The sequence below is a fragment of the Acomys minous genome (assembly GCF_964271855.1).
Source record: "Acomys minous genome assembly, chromosome: 7".
In the NCBI taxonomy this organism is placed as follows: domain Eukaryota; kingdom Metazoa; phylum Chordata; class Mammalia; order Rodentia; family Muridae; genus Acomys; species Acomys minous.
In genome coordinates this window covers 100,135,873-100,148,701 of record NC_140488.1, presented here as the reverse complement: position 1 = coordinate 100,148,701, position 12,829 = coordinate 100,135,873, and the positions used below count along the sequence as shown (strand labels likewise).

Genomic DNA, 12,829 nt, shown 5'->3' with positions numbered 1-12,829 from the left:
TGAAAATGTCATAATGAAGCTCTTTATGCATATTTAATATATGCTAATAAAATATGTAATCTAATTATACATGCTTGGAAAATGTTAGTTGTTTTCATGGGCTACGAAAGCACTTTGCATTTAAGCAGTGGAGACGCTAGTGAAGAAGTGGTGCATTCCATGCACAAAACAGTAAACATGATAAAGATCTATACTTAAAAGCTATGGTGCTGGTAGAAGGCTGTTCTGTGTTTATTAAGAAATGGGTATTAGTTTCTTCTCCTAGTGCTGTTATAAAATATAACGACAAAAGCAACTTGAGGGAAAAATGTTTAGTCTGGCTCACAGTTCAAAGGTACAGTCCATCATGGAATGGAAGTCAGAGCAACAGAGACTTCAAGCAGCAGGACCCATCAAATGCGCAAGCAGCAGAGAGAGATAAATGTTCAGTGCAGCTCATATTGCTTTGTCCACGTTACTCACTCGAGATTCTCCTGCCCAGGAAATGGTCCTGCCTCCAATTAAGATGAGTCTTCCCTCACCAATGAACCTAATCAAGATAACTCCTCATGGAGAAGCCCATTCCCCAGATACTTATAGCTCCCATGGAGATGACAACACTGTCACAGGTATTATGAGTGTGGAGGGTAGAGAAAGCGTTCAAGAGGGATGTAGAAGCAGAGGTCACCGAGAAGCATATGAACTGCATTGCATTCATTGCATAGAGCCGCAATCTATCTACCTGGCTAACATCTTTCATTCCATGGTGATGTTCAGGCTTTGACATACATATGAATCGCCTGTGATTGTAGTTAAAGGGAAAAGTCCAGTTCTTTGGATCTGAGAGAGACCAAGAATTGCCATTTCTATCAAGGGATAGTTCTACTATTAGTGCTGGTGGACAGGCAACATTCTGTGCAGCAGTATTCTTTGCCTCTCTGGGACAGGAACCACATTGCATTCACTCTTAACTTCCTAAATCCTAGCATTCTGCCTGGTGCATAGTAAGCTTGATGTGTGTTAAAGATTAAAGATAAGGAGAGTCCTAGATGAAGGATTTTTTTTTTGGCTAAGTTTTTTCCCCAGCATTCTTTTTATATAATTAATTAATTAATTTTCTTTACATCCTGACCACAGTTTCCCCTCTGTTTTTCCTCTCCTCTCACCTCATCTTCCCCCATCCACTCCTCCTCCTTTTCTCTTGAGAAAAGAAGAGGCCTCTCATGGATATCAAGCAGCCTTGACATATTAAGTTGCTGTAAAACTAGGTGAGGCTTCTTCTACTGAAGCTAGACCACGCAGCCCCATTAGTGACAAGGATCCCAAAGGCTCCTGCTGTTAGGACTCCCACATGAAGGTCAAGCTGTACATCTGTTATGTATATGCAGAGAACCTAGGTCTGTCCAATGCACACTCTCTAGTTGGTGGTTCAATCTCTGTGATCCTCTATGGGCGCAGATTATCTAATTCTGTAGGCTTTCTTGTAGTATTCATGACCCCTTTGGCTCTTACCATCCTTTCTCCCACTCTTCCACAAGATTCTCCAAGCTTCGTCTAATGTTTGGCTATGGGTCTCTGCATATTTGCTATAGTATTTATTTATTTATTTGTGGATGTATGTATATGTGGGCATGCACTCATATTTGCGTATATTTTTTATTTCTGTGTGGTTGTGTGTGATGACCAGAGGTGAACATCAGATGTTTCTTGGCTTTTGAGAAAGAGTTCCTCCCTGAGACCTAGAGTTCACTGATTAGGTTAGGCTGGCTGGCCAGTGAACCCCAGGGATATTCCTGCCTCCACTTCCTCAGCACTGACATTACCAGCACCTGCCGCCATGCCTGGCCTTTACCTGAGTGCAGAGGGCTGAACTTGGGTCCTGGTGCTCTTGTGGCAGGCAAGCATTTTACCCTTGAAGCTATAACACCCTGAAGGATCTCCTTACAAGGGCAACAAGAAAGAGTTAAGTCAAAAATATCTGGAGGTAGGAGAAAGTGTTAGTCTGGCAGATGTAGAGAACTGGGTTGACGAGAAGTAAATTCCATGAAGACCAAGTCTAGAATATGCTATTGGAAGTCATGAAACACAGGACCATTAAAGACTTTGGATAGAAGATCAAAGATGATTTTTTAAATTAAAATAAAACCTAGTGGCTTTTCTGCAAATAACTACAATAATTACCTCTCAGATACTAATATTCTCAGTTAAAGGTTTTCTGTAAGACATGTGCTCAGTCACTCAACAAAAAATCTCCAGGTCTTTACCTCCAGGGCTGATTTAAATATGATGTAGCCCAAGTCTTTCTCCTTTTTCTCTTTCTTTCTTTTTCTCTTTCTTTCTTTCTTTCTTTCTTTTTCTTTTCCTTTCTTTTTCTTTTTTTTTTTTTTTTTGTTTTTGGTTTTTTGAGACAAGGTTTCTCTACGTAGCCTTGGCTGTCCTAGACTCACTTTGTAGTCTAGGCTGGCCTTGAACTCACAGAAATCCGCCTGCCTCTGCCTCCCGAGTGCTGGGATTAAAGGCATGTGCCACCACCACCCAGCTGCCTAAGTCTTTTTTCATTTGTAGAACCTCTCTTTTACATTGTATACAAATAAATAAATAATTAATTAAAAAATAAAAACAACTCATATCCCTCAGGAAACATAATTCATTACTGAACAACACATGTCAATATTTTGTAATTATAGTTTATGATATTTGGCTACAAGTAACTTTTGATTTATGAATTGGTTATAATTTCTCAGCAGTCACCATGCATGCACATCCTCATTAACAGACTGAGAAAATACAATTTACAGATTTTTTTTTAGTGTAGTGAAATGTTTACAGATACTAAACATATTGATTATGGAAAGTGGCAAAGTTAAGAATTTAATTAAACATTTACTGATTTCTATTTTACAGATCCCACTTTGCATTTCTAGATCCATACATTTCATTTCAAATCTCAATTATTTTTATTCCCCTATAAAACCCCAAAGCCTTGATCAAACATTAGCTGAGTGTACACTACCTCTTTCTCCTCCTATTACTCCTTTGAGAACTAACCAATTATTTTTCTAATCTGAGGAACAATCAGCAAGAAAGATAGCTACATTATGTAAGAAGAAATAAGTCAACCCAGTGATTTTTCTAATAGAGAAGGTATTATTTTGAGTCCATACATCAAGCATGAAGGGACTCCTCATTTCTGGATAGTTAATCCCCTACTTTATCTAAAAATTATCTCTGCAGCTGTATGATTACTTAAGTTCAGACACTGACAGGATGTTTTTCTTTTGCTGCTTTGTTTGTCATTTTCTTTTTTCTTTTCCCTGAAACAGTGGCTTGCTGTATTCCCCAGACAAGTGTCAAGCTTGTGGATTCAAATGATCTTCCTGCCTCAGCTTTCTAAGTAAGTGGGAATATTGGCACACACTACTACAGAAGTTTTTATTTTCTTTTGAGAGTGAGTCTTACTGCTTGCCCCTAGAGTTCCAGGTGGCCTGGAACTGGCCTCAAACTCTCAGAGATCCACCTCCCTTTGCCTCCCCAGTGCTAGGATTAAAGCTGTGCACCAATGTCCCCATCTTAGACTGTTTTCTGTTGCCATAACAAAATACTTGAAACCTATTTTTCTAAAGAACAGTAGTTTGTTTGGGAGGGATTGTATTTAAAGTTTTTTGGGTTTTGTTTTGTCTAAAAGCTCTGGAAATTGATCTATTCAAGAGGAGGATGCTAGCACCTACTTGGCAACTGGTGCAGACCCACTTGCTCACAGCATAACAGAGAAGAGAACGTCACATAATGAGACAGGACAATCATGCCAGAAGGAACCCACCTAGGTAACAAGGCGACTTCTTTTATGACCTATACATAAACACAGGAATGGCTTACCCTACTAATAAGAACAGAAACCTCATAGCCTAGTCACCTACAAAAAGTCCCACCTCTCAACACTGTTTATTCGGGACCAAATTACCAGAACATAAAACTCAGAAGGCATATCCAATCTAGAGCAAAATGAAAATACATACTCAAATAACTGAAACCGGAATTTATTCTTCAACTCTAATTTGACTCTTTGGCATATGAATTTTGTTTCTCTCTTCCATTTCCACAAAGTGTGTTAAACTTTCTTACAAAGAAACCCACTTATCTGTTTCCTTTCAAAAATTACTTGTGCAATAATTATATTAAACATCTCCTTGGCTATTACTTAAAAATATTGCGCAAAATGTGTGGATCCTTAAAATAGAAACTGGAGTTATTTTTGCTAAAATAATTCCTCCTTAGAATGCCCATTTCAAAAGTCTATTTTAGGCATGGCTTTTGAACTTAATTTTGATCTGTGTTTACTGTGTATCACTAGTCTTCTATTTATAACCAGGGGATTAGCATTCCCATGTTCCCTTTGACCTACTATGTTTGACATCTAATTCCCTCACTGAGGTGTAATTTAAATGTAAATTAAAGTATTTAATTTAGGAGACTGAACTACTGAAGTCAAGTGGTGTGATCTGTATTTACTATGAATGCAAACATTTTATTAAAGAATTAAAAGCTGGTTTTATTAGCTGACAATTATATTTTGTGTAGTGATGAAGTATTGATTGATACTTTTAATAATGTCTTGTATGGCATGAAAGTTCTTGTGTGACACAAAAAACAGGAGAAGCAACAGATCCATTTGAGGTAGAACGAAAATCTTCACAGGGTTAGTAAGTATTTGAGTGTATGTGAAAGGGGTAAATGAAGCTTGGGATGTAGCTCAGCTTGTATAATGCTTGTCTGGCATGCATGGGGCTGTAGGTTCAATATAACAGAACAGCCCTGTAATGACAGCCTTCTGGAGGTGGAGAAAGAAGGGTCAGAAATTCAAGGTTATGTTTTTCTTTAGTAGTTCAAAATCTTCCTAGTTGATTCCCAGGCTGGATTACATAAGAAGAGGAGAAAGGGAGGGGAGGGAGGAAGAAAAGAAAGAAGAGAAGAAGGAAAAGAGAGGGGGAGAGAGGGAAAGAGTAAGTATCCTGAAAAGAGCAGGCCCAGCTGCTGTCTATCCAGTAGCTATTCTTCACCTTAGACATTAGCCACCAAGATGATAAGGGCAACATCCAATGTTTTCAGGGGTTCTTAATAAACTCTCACTATTCTAATTGTTTAAAGGGTGGCATGGGCCATGTCTTCTAAATCTAAATTTCATGAAGTCTAAAGCTACAGTGGCTATTTTGTGCCCATTCACTGACAAACAAGAGAACTGCAGCCAGACCAGTCTTACCAAAATAGAATATCAAAATCTGTGCTAGTGGTCATATTGATGTGTGAGAAGAAATTGCCATAACACTGTCTTAGCTGGTGCTCTGTGTAATGGAAGTTTTGGTTTCTTTGTAAACTCAGCTATGTTATGCAAATGTTTTTGTTTTAATCCCAAATGTGGGATTTTAGTTTGGGCTTTAGCATGTGCACGGCTGATAATTGCCTCCTACGGGGCGTGGTCTTTGCCAGCTGGTAACAGCCTGCCTTGCAGGGAGAGGAGCAGAGGAGCATGGTCTAAGACTCTGAGGAAGATAAACTGGAGAGCCCAGAGAGAGGAAGTGTGGCATGTGGCCTGTGGCAGTTTGGAAAGGCCAGAGAGTGGGTATGGCAGCTTGGAGATAGAGAAACATTTCAATGCAGAGGCTTAGAGAAGACTGCTTGTTGCATTTGCTGTTGACAGAGATTGGTAAACAGCCAGGAGAAGTAAAGGCGTTTATGTCCTCTACGCCTACTAACCTTCTTTCTCATATGCAGGGTTAAGGGATTGGTAAAACAGAGGTAGACGCTTCAATTACCCAAATGAAATAGAGTTTAAAATAAGCATCAACATCTCTGTTTCACAAAGCTCAATGCTTTCTAACCTTATACTTGAATTTTCTGAAAATTTTCTATTCAAAGAATGATTCGTGAATCAGTGTCCTCAATGACACTTAGGAGATAGCTGGAAATGGAGGCACTTAAGGCTACTTTGGATCCTCTGAATCAGAACCCTCATTTTAACAAGATTCCCCAAGTGATTTATAAGCAAATTAAAGTTTATAAATCATGGTTCTCTGGAAACATGGAACATAAAATATGTATAGATATATAGAATAGGAGTAATTTTCAAAACAAGCAATTATAGGTAAAATGGGGGTGTGGAGGTAGAGCTTCAATTGCAGACACCTTTCATATTAGCTACCATGTATATCATTTTGTTTAAACTTACAATATGATTAAGCTCATACTTGGTCATTTATCCACATGATATAGTAGAGAAAATGAGACTTTAAGAAAGAACGTGTCCCCAGAGACATTCAGACATCTTGTTGATTTCCATGCCCACTTCTTGTGAATTTTTCTTGTGTTTCAATTTTCTTTCTTTTCTGTGCACATAAGTATGTGGGTGCATTCATACATTAATACAGAGATCACGGGAAAACCTTCAGGAGTTGGTTTGAGTCTCTCCTACTATGTGGGTCCAGGGCTCAAACTCAATTCATCAGGGCTTGTATCCACTGAGCCATCTCACAGGCCTGCAAATCTCACTTCCTTCTATACTACATTGGTTCTCTGGCTCTAGATCTTGAAAGGAGGTGAAAAGTGAACAGGAGTTGGGAAGGGAGAGAAAGTACTCTCTGATGCTGAAGGATGAATGTAATGAACTGCCAAGGTCTGCACCTCTGGGGAAAATTGAGATTAGAGAGATCAAAGGCTACTGAAGTCCACTGCATGCATGGAGAAAAATGGAGTCTACATTTTGCACAGCAAATTATAGGCACACCCTTAATTTAGATGCACACTAAAGCTGTTACATGTAAAGAAGCAATCAATGTTATGCAGTCAACTTGCTTCTGCAAACAGCTGGAAGTCTCAGCTCATGCAATTGTTTTCTTTCTTTTTTTTTTTTTAGGTTTTTAAAAATTTAATTAATTCATTCACTTTACATCTCAATTGTTATACCATCAATTGTATCCTCCTAATCCTCCCTCCCTCCTGCTTTCATCCTATGCCCCTCCCCTATGTCTGTGACTGAGGGGGATCCCCTCCCCCTCTATATACTCATAGGCTATCAAGTCTCATCTTAGTAGTCTGCTAGTTATCCTTCCTCCGAGTACCACCAGGCCTCCCCATCGAGGGGAAGTGGTCAAATATGGGGCACCAGAGTTCGTGTGAGAGTCATTGCCTGCTCTCCATTCAACTGTGGAGAATGTCCTGTCCATTGGCTAGATCTGAGTAGGGGTTCAATGTTTACTGCACATATTGTCCTTGGTTGGATGCAATTGTTTTCTAAGATAAAGTTCAGGAGATTATATCTTATCTCCAGCACTCATTCCCTGCCCTTGCCCCCCCTCCCCCCGCATTCTTGGGTAGTTTTAATGACTGTGTCCTTTGCTTAGCATCACACATCTGGCCAGAGGTAAATTTGAACAGCCTAAAACTATACTGAGTCACATAATCTAGGAAAATATAAACCCCAAAAGACAAGAATAAGAGAGAGGTTGTTTCTACTTTATTTAGGAACAGTTATGTACCACAAATGTGACCATAGAGAGTATTCATATATGAATGTTGCAGACAGTGTGTGGTTCAGGGATATGTGTCTTAGTTAGGGTTTCATATTGCTGTGAAGAGACACCATGACTAAGGTAACTCTTGTAAAGGAAAGCATTTTAATTGGGGTGGCTTATAGTTCAGAGCATTGTCCTTATGGTGGGAAGCATGGCTGCATGCAGGCCGACAGGGTGCTGGAGAGGTGGCTGAGAGTTTTGCAGTGGAACTGTAGGCCACAGGAAGAGAGAACAACATTGGGCCATTTTCATTTAAATGATTTTAAATTTCGTTTTATTAATTTATTCAGATTACAAATCAACTGTTATCCCATCACTTGTATCCTGTTCCTCCCTCCCTCCTACTTTCATCCTATTCCCCTCCCCTATGTCTAAGACTTAGGGGTACCTCCTCCCACACTATATGGTCATAGGCTATCAAGTCTCATCTTGGTAGCCTGCTTATTCTTTCTTTGAGTGCCACCAGGCCTCCCCACCAAGGGGAGGTTGTGAAATATGGGGCACCAGAGCTTGTGTCAGAGTCAGTCCCCACTTTCCACTTAACTGTGGAGAATGTCCTGTCCATTGGGTAGATCAGAGTAGGGGTTCGATGTCTACTACTTGTATTGTCCTTGGTTTGTGCAGTAGTTTGAGTAGACACCCCCTGGGCCCCAATCCACTCTTCAAGAAATTCTTCTTGTAGGCCTTTAGGACCCTCTCAAGAAAGCAACCCTGAGAACTCATTTAAATTACCACAATAGATCTAACATGGGCCACCACCTCCTCCTCTTCCTCTTCCTCCTCCTCCTCCTCTTCTAGAAGCCTAGTTCCTTCAGCAACTTTGACGATATTAAGAATTAAAAAATAAAGTGGGCCACCAAGATGGCTCAGTGGGTACCAAACCTGACCACCAGAGTTCATACCCAAGACCCACATGATGAATGGAGAGAACTGGTACACCCAAATTATTCAGACATCCACATACATGCTGTAGCATGAGGATCCCCACAAACACATGCACAATAAATAAAAATGAAACAAAAAACTAAAGAAGAGAGAGAAAAAATCTCTTCCTGATGTCCTACATTAGACATGGACTAACTTGCTTTAAACTGATTTTATATTTGTATAACATTTTCTTCTAATTACTCATAAAATGCATCAGAAGGTACTGTAAACTCTGTACATAACCAATAGGACAATTTACATCTTCATCAAAAAGTTTTTGTCAGTATTCAGGGACATAGAAATACTTACTAACTGCCCTGATTTTATCAATACCCAGAGTATACATGGTTCAAGTAACGACACCATGACCCATATATTTACACAATTAGAATATTTTTTTGAGACAAGGTCTTGTATTCCAGACTTCCATGAACTCACCATGTAGCTGAGGATGACCTTGAATGACTGCTGGCAATGCAGCCTTTTATCACAACACTGGATGATATTGTGATGCTGGGGATAAAATCCAGGGTTTTGTATATGCTAAGCAAACTCTCAGCTCCTGGAACTGAAAATCTCTATCATTAGTGAGCTTCCTAATTAACTTAGGAAAACAAACTTGAGGAACTGTCTCCAAAAAAGCTCCACTCAGTAAATGTTTAATAAAACTAAGATGAGAAAAGAAAGCCAGGAGACTGGTTTTTCTCATCGTTGTATGGGTGTTTATTAAGTAAAGATAAATGTGACTTCCTATGGCATTGTTTTAATAGTGGTTTTGATAGTGTTTCTTGCTTTATTAAAGAGAGAATGCATTTATAAGTTGTTTCCAGCCTTCAGCCATCCTCTTTCTTATCACCTTGCGCTATTATTTTCACCATAGTTGTCATTTACAATGATCTTGTTTATGTGTTTGTAGATTGCTCCTTGTTCCATTGTCAGTTCCTGGGAGTGGAAGCAGCACCTCCATAAACACATAATGAGTGAGCAGATCCTCCAGGGTACAGAAAGGACATTTCAAACTTTTCCTTATTCTCAGATTGACTAAGTTTCATGGACTGACCCCAACCTTATTTTTCCAAGCTTGCTAGTCTGCTCCCTTAAGTACTCACCAGCCTTATTGCTTTCTACATAGGAGGACCACGTCACTATCACCACAACTTCTTATTGAGTATCTCCATGCCTGATGTCTTCTTGCCTTCTGACCATCCACCACCCTATATGTCCTACACAGCCTGTTGATATCTCTCCCTCTTGGTGAAACCACCAATGCATGCTCTCTGCACTCCCATGATATATAGTTACCCATGAGCTATGTATCAGGATTATTCTGCCTCCGTTCTTTTTCTCCTCACACATATCTTTAAATTTATGTTTTAATGCCTTACTATTTTGTTACACTGTGTGTGTGTGTGTGTGTGTGTGTGTGTGTGTGTGTGTGTGTGTGTGTGTGTGTTGATTATCAATGAGAATGTCCCACACAGGCATTTAATCCCTAGTTGGTGACACTGTTTAGGGGGGCTTAGGAGGTTTAGCCTTGTTGGAGGAAACATCTCACTATGGGTCAGCTTTGAGAGTTATAAGCATTTCTTGTTTACTTTCTCTGCTTCGTGTTCCTGCTTCAAGAATAGAGATCTCAGCATGCACTTCCTGCTACTGTGCTTGCCCCCTCCTGTCATGCTGTCCTACTATCATGGACTTTAACACTCTGGAACCATATAAACAAAATTTTTTCCATAAATTGCTTCTGTGTGGTAGCTATTCTTATTTATCAACTTGACTATATCTGGAATGAAATAAACCCAAAATGGGGGACATACCTATAAGGGATTTTTGCTTACTTTGAAGTGGGATGATCCACTTCTAATGCAGACCTTTGATGTAGGAAGATACACCCTTAATCTGGATCTTTAATTCAGATCTTTTGATCTGGGAAAACCCACCTCTAACATGGGCCGTGCCTTCTTCAGGAAGCCTGTAGAAGAGCATAAAAAAAGAAGTTTTTGCCCTTTGCCTGCTTGCCCTTGCCTTGCTAGCAATTCTACTCCTTCACTGATGTTAGAGCCCACTTCTTCTGGGCTCCAGTGAGTACAGAAGACTAGCTGACACATCTTGGCTCATGGATTGAACAACTATTGGATTCTTGAATCTTCCATTCATAGGCAGTCATTGTTGGATTAGCTGGAACATGGCAACAACTGTGAGCAGCAACAGAGTTTTGTGAGAAAAATATGGAAAGTTTGTAGGAAAATATGGAAAATCTTAATGTTTGTTGATTGTTCCTAGCATCTCTGAATAAATTGACAAAAGAAAGTAATGAGCTCTGTAATAAAATCTAGTATCTCAGAATATGGTAAAGGACAACAATGAATTTACTGTGGTGGTTTGAATAAAAATGGCCCTATAGGCCCATAGGGAATGGCACCATTAGGAGGTATAGCTTTATTGGAGTAGGTTTGGCTTGTTGGAGGTGTGTCACTGAAGGGTGGGCTTTGAAGTCTCAGAAGCCCAGCCCTGGTTAGGGTATCACTGTTGCTTCCTGCTGCCTATTCTCAACCTTCCTAACTCTGTGACCCTTTAATACAGTTAGTTCTTCATGTTATACTGACTCCCAACCATAAAATTAGTTTTGTTCCTTCCTAACAGTAATTTTGCCACTGTTATGAGTTGTAATGCAAATATCTGTGTTTTCCAATGGTCTTAGGTGATCCCTGTGGAAGGGTCAGTTGACCCCCAAAGGGGTTGTGACTTACAGGTTGAGAACCACCAGTCTAAAGATTTCTAAGTGAGCCCTGGAAGAGAATCTTCTCTCCAGCAGCTAGAGAGCTCAAGTTACAGAATATTAAACTGAAACCCTCATTATAAGGTTGGCTGAATTACAGCAAAAATTTAAGTCTCAGCCTGGGAGACTGCCGGTGGTTAAAGTCAGTGCATTAAATGGAAAAGAATAAGATCCTATACCTTGAGTTGGAGATGTGTGGGAAGACCCTACTGAAGCTGAGAACTTTGAATCCTCAGATCCTGAAGGGTTTTTTCTCATCTGAAAAAAAAAAAGGAGTCTCGAAATCCTCAGCAGAAGATGCACTCACACCCCCACACCCTGCAATATTGCGCTTTGCATCTTTGACTGAGTAAATTAATCTTTCATTGTCTGCTAAACCACCAGTGACTTTCTCTGAAGGAGATGCTAGGCAAAACAATGCCAATGTCCATGGGGCCCAGCAACAGTTGTCTCTGGACCTATAACCAGACTTAAGGCATAGCAAGCTCCTAGGTGGGGAATGGAAAGTGCAGTCCATGAGGAGGTGCACTGTAGTACTAAAGAGCTTACTGAGCTTGCTACTTCACTCAAGCTAGAGGTCTGGGCAATGTGTATGGGAATAGATTTTAAGGGTGTGGGATAATGGTGGAAGGAACATAAAACTGGATCAGGCTGAGTTTATTGACATGGGTACTCTGAGTGGAGATTCTAGGTTTAATATGTAAATTCACACAACTTTAAAAAAGTACCACAGTTTCCTTGAATGGTCAGTTGAAGCATATGTCAAAAGATGACCTACTGAAAAAGAGTTGGAGATGCCTGATTTGCCTTGGCTTGGTGTTGATAAAGGGATTTTCAGGCTAAAGGAAATTGCAATATGAGAGTAGGTACACTGTAAAAACCTAACCTCCCACAACAGGAAGGCCCAGAAGACATGCTCTTCACTAATCCTATATGGCACAAAATGGTGAGAGGGGCACCAGGACATTTGAAGAGTTTGTTTTCTTCCCTTTTCTTGTGGCAGATGTTAGGGTCAGAGACTCTGCTGCTCAGTTGAATGGATTAAATGCAATGGGTTTAATTGAGCCCCAGAGTAGACAGAGCCAGGCATCAACACTGAATTGCCAAAGGCAAGGTGATTGCACTTATGCTAATGGGCGGTATAAACAAAGCAATATCCATAATGACCTGGACCATAATTGTCAGCAAAGGAAAAGTGAATTTTGTGGTGGGAAATCCTGTATGATTCTTTGGCACAGGTGTTTCCAGGCATGAAATAGGTAAGAGGTCTACTGAATTTCTGATCAGTATACATGGAAAAATTATCAAACAAATGAAAAAAAGTCTACATTGAATAATGACTCAAGGGAATCTGAGCTTGTGAATCAATTTCCAGACTTGAACCAATTTGCTAACCCAGAACCCCTTGAATGAAGGGACAGCCAGGTCCGCTGAGGAAGGAACTTCATAAAATACCTAAAATTTTCATGGTTAGCCTTTCTCTAGTCCTTCTCCATAGGGACCTACGGCCTTTTACAAGAGTAACTGGCACATTCGAAGAAAAGAAGCAATCAGACTTCCTGGGGTTTTTTGGATACTG

General features: G+C 40.0%; 1 long non-coding RNA gene across 1 annotated transcript in view; it reads left to right on the top strand.

The window, feature by feature from the left end:
• LOC311601698 overlaps window positions 1-3,420 on the top strand; it is a 35,939-nt gene extending 32,519 nt beyond the window's left edge. Inside the window, exon 4 of the long non-coding RNA XR_014780632.1 lies at window positions 3,303-3,420. This is a non-coding gene — a long non-coding RNA (uncharacterized lncRNA). The remainder of the gene's footprint in view (window positions 1-3,302) is intronic.
• The last annotated feature ends 9,409 nt before the right edge of the window (window positions 3,421-12,829 follow it).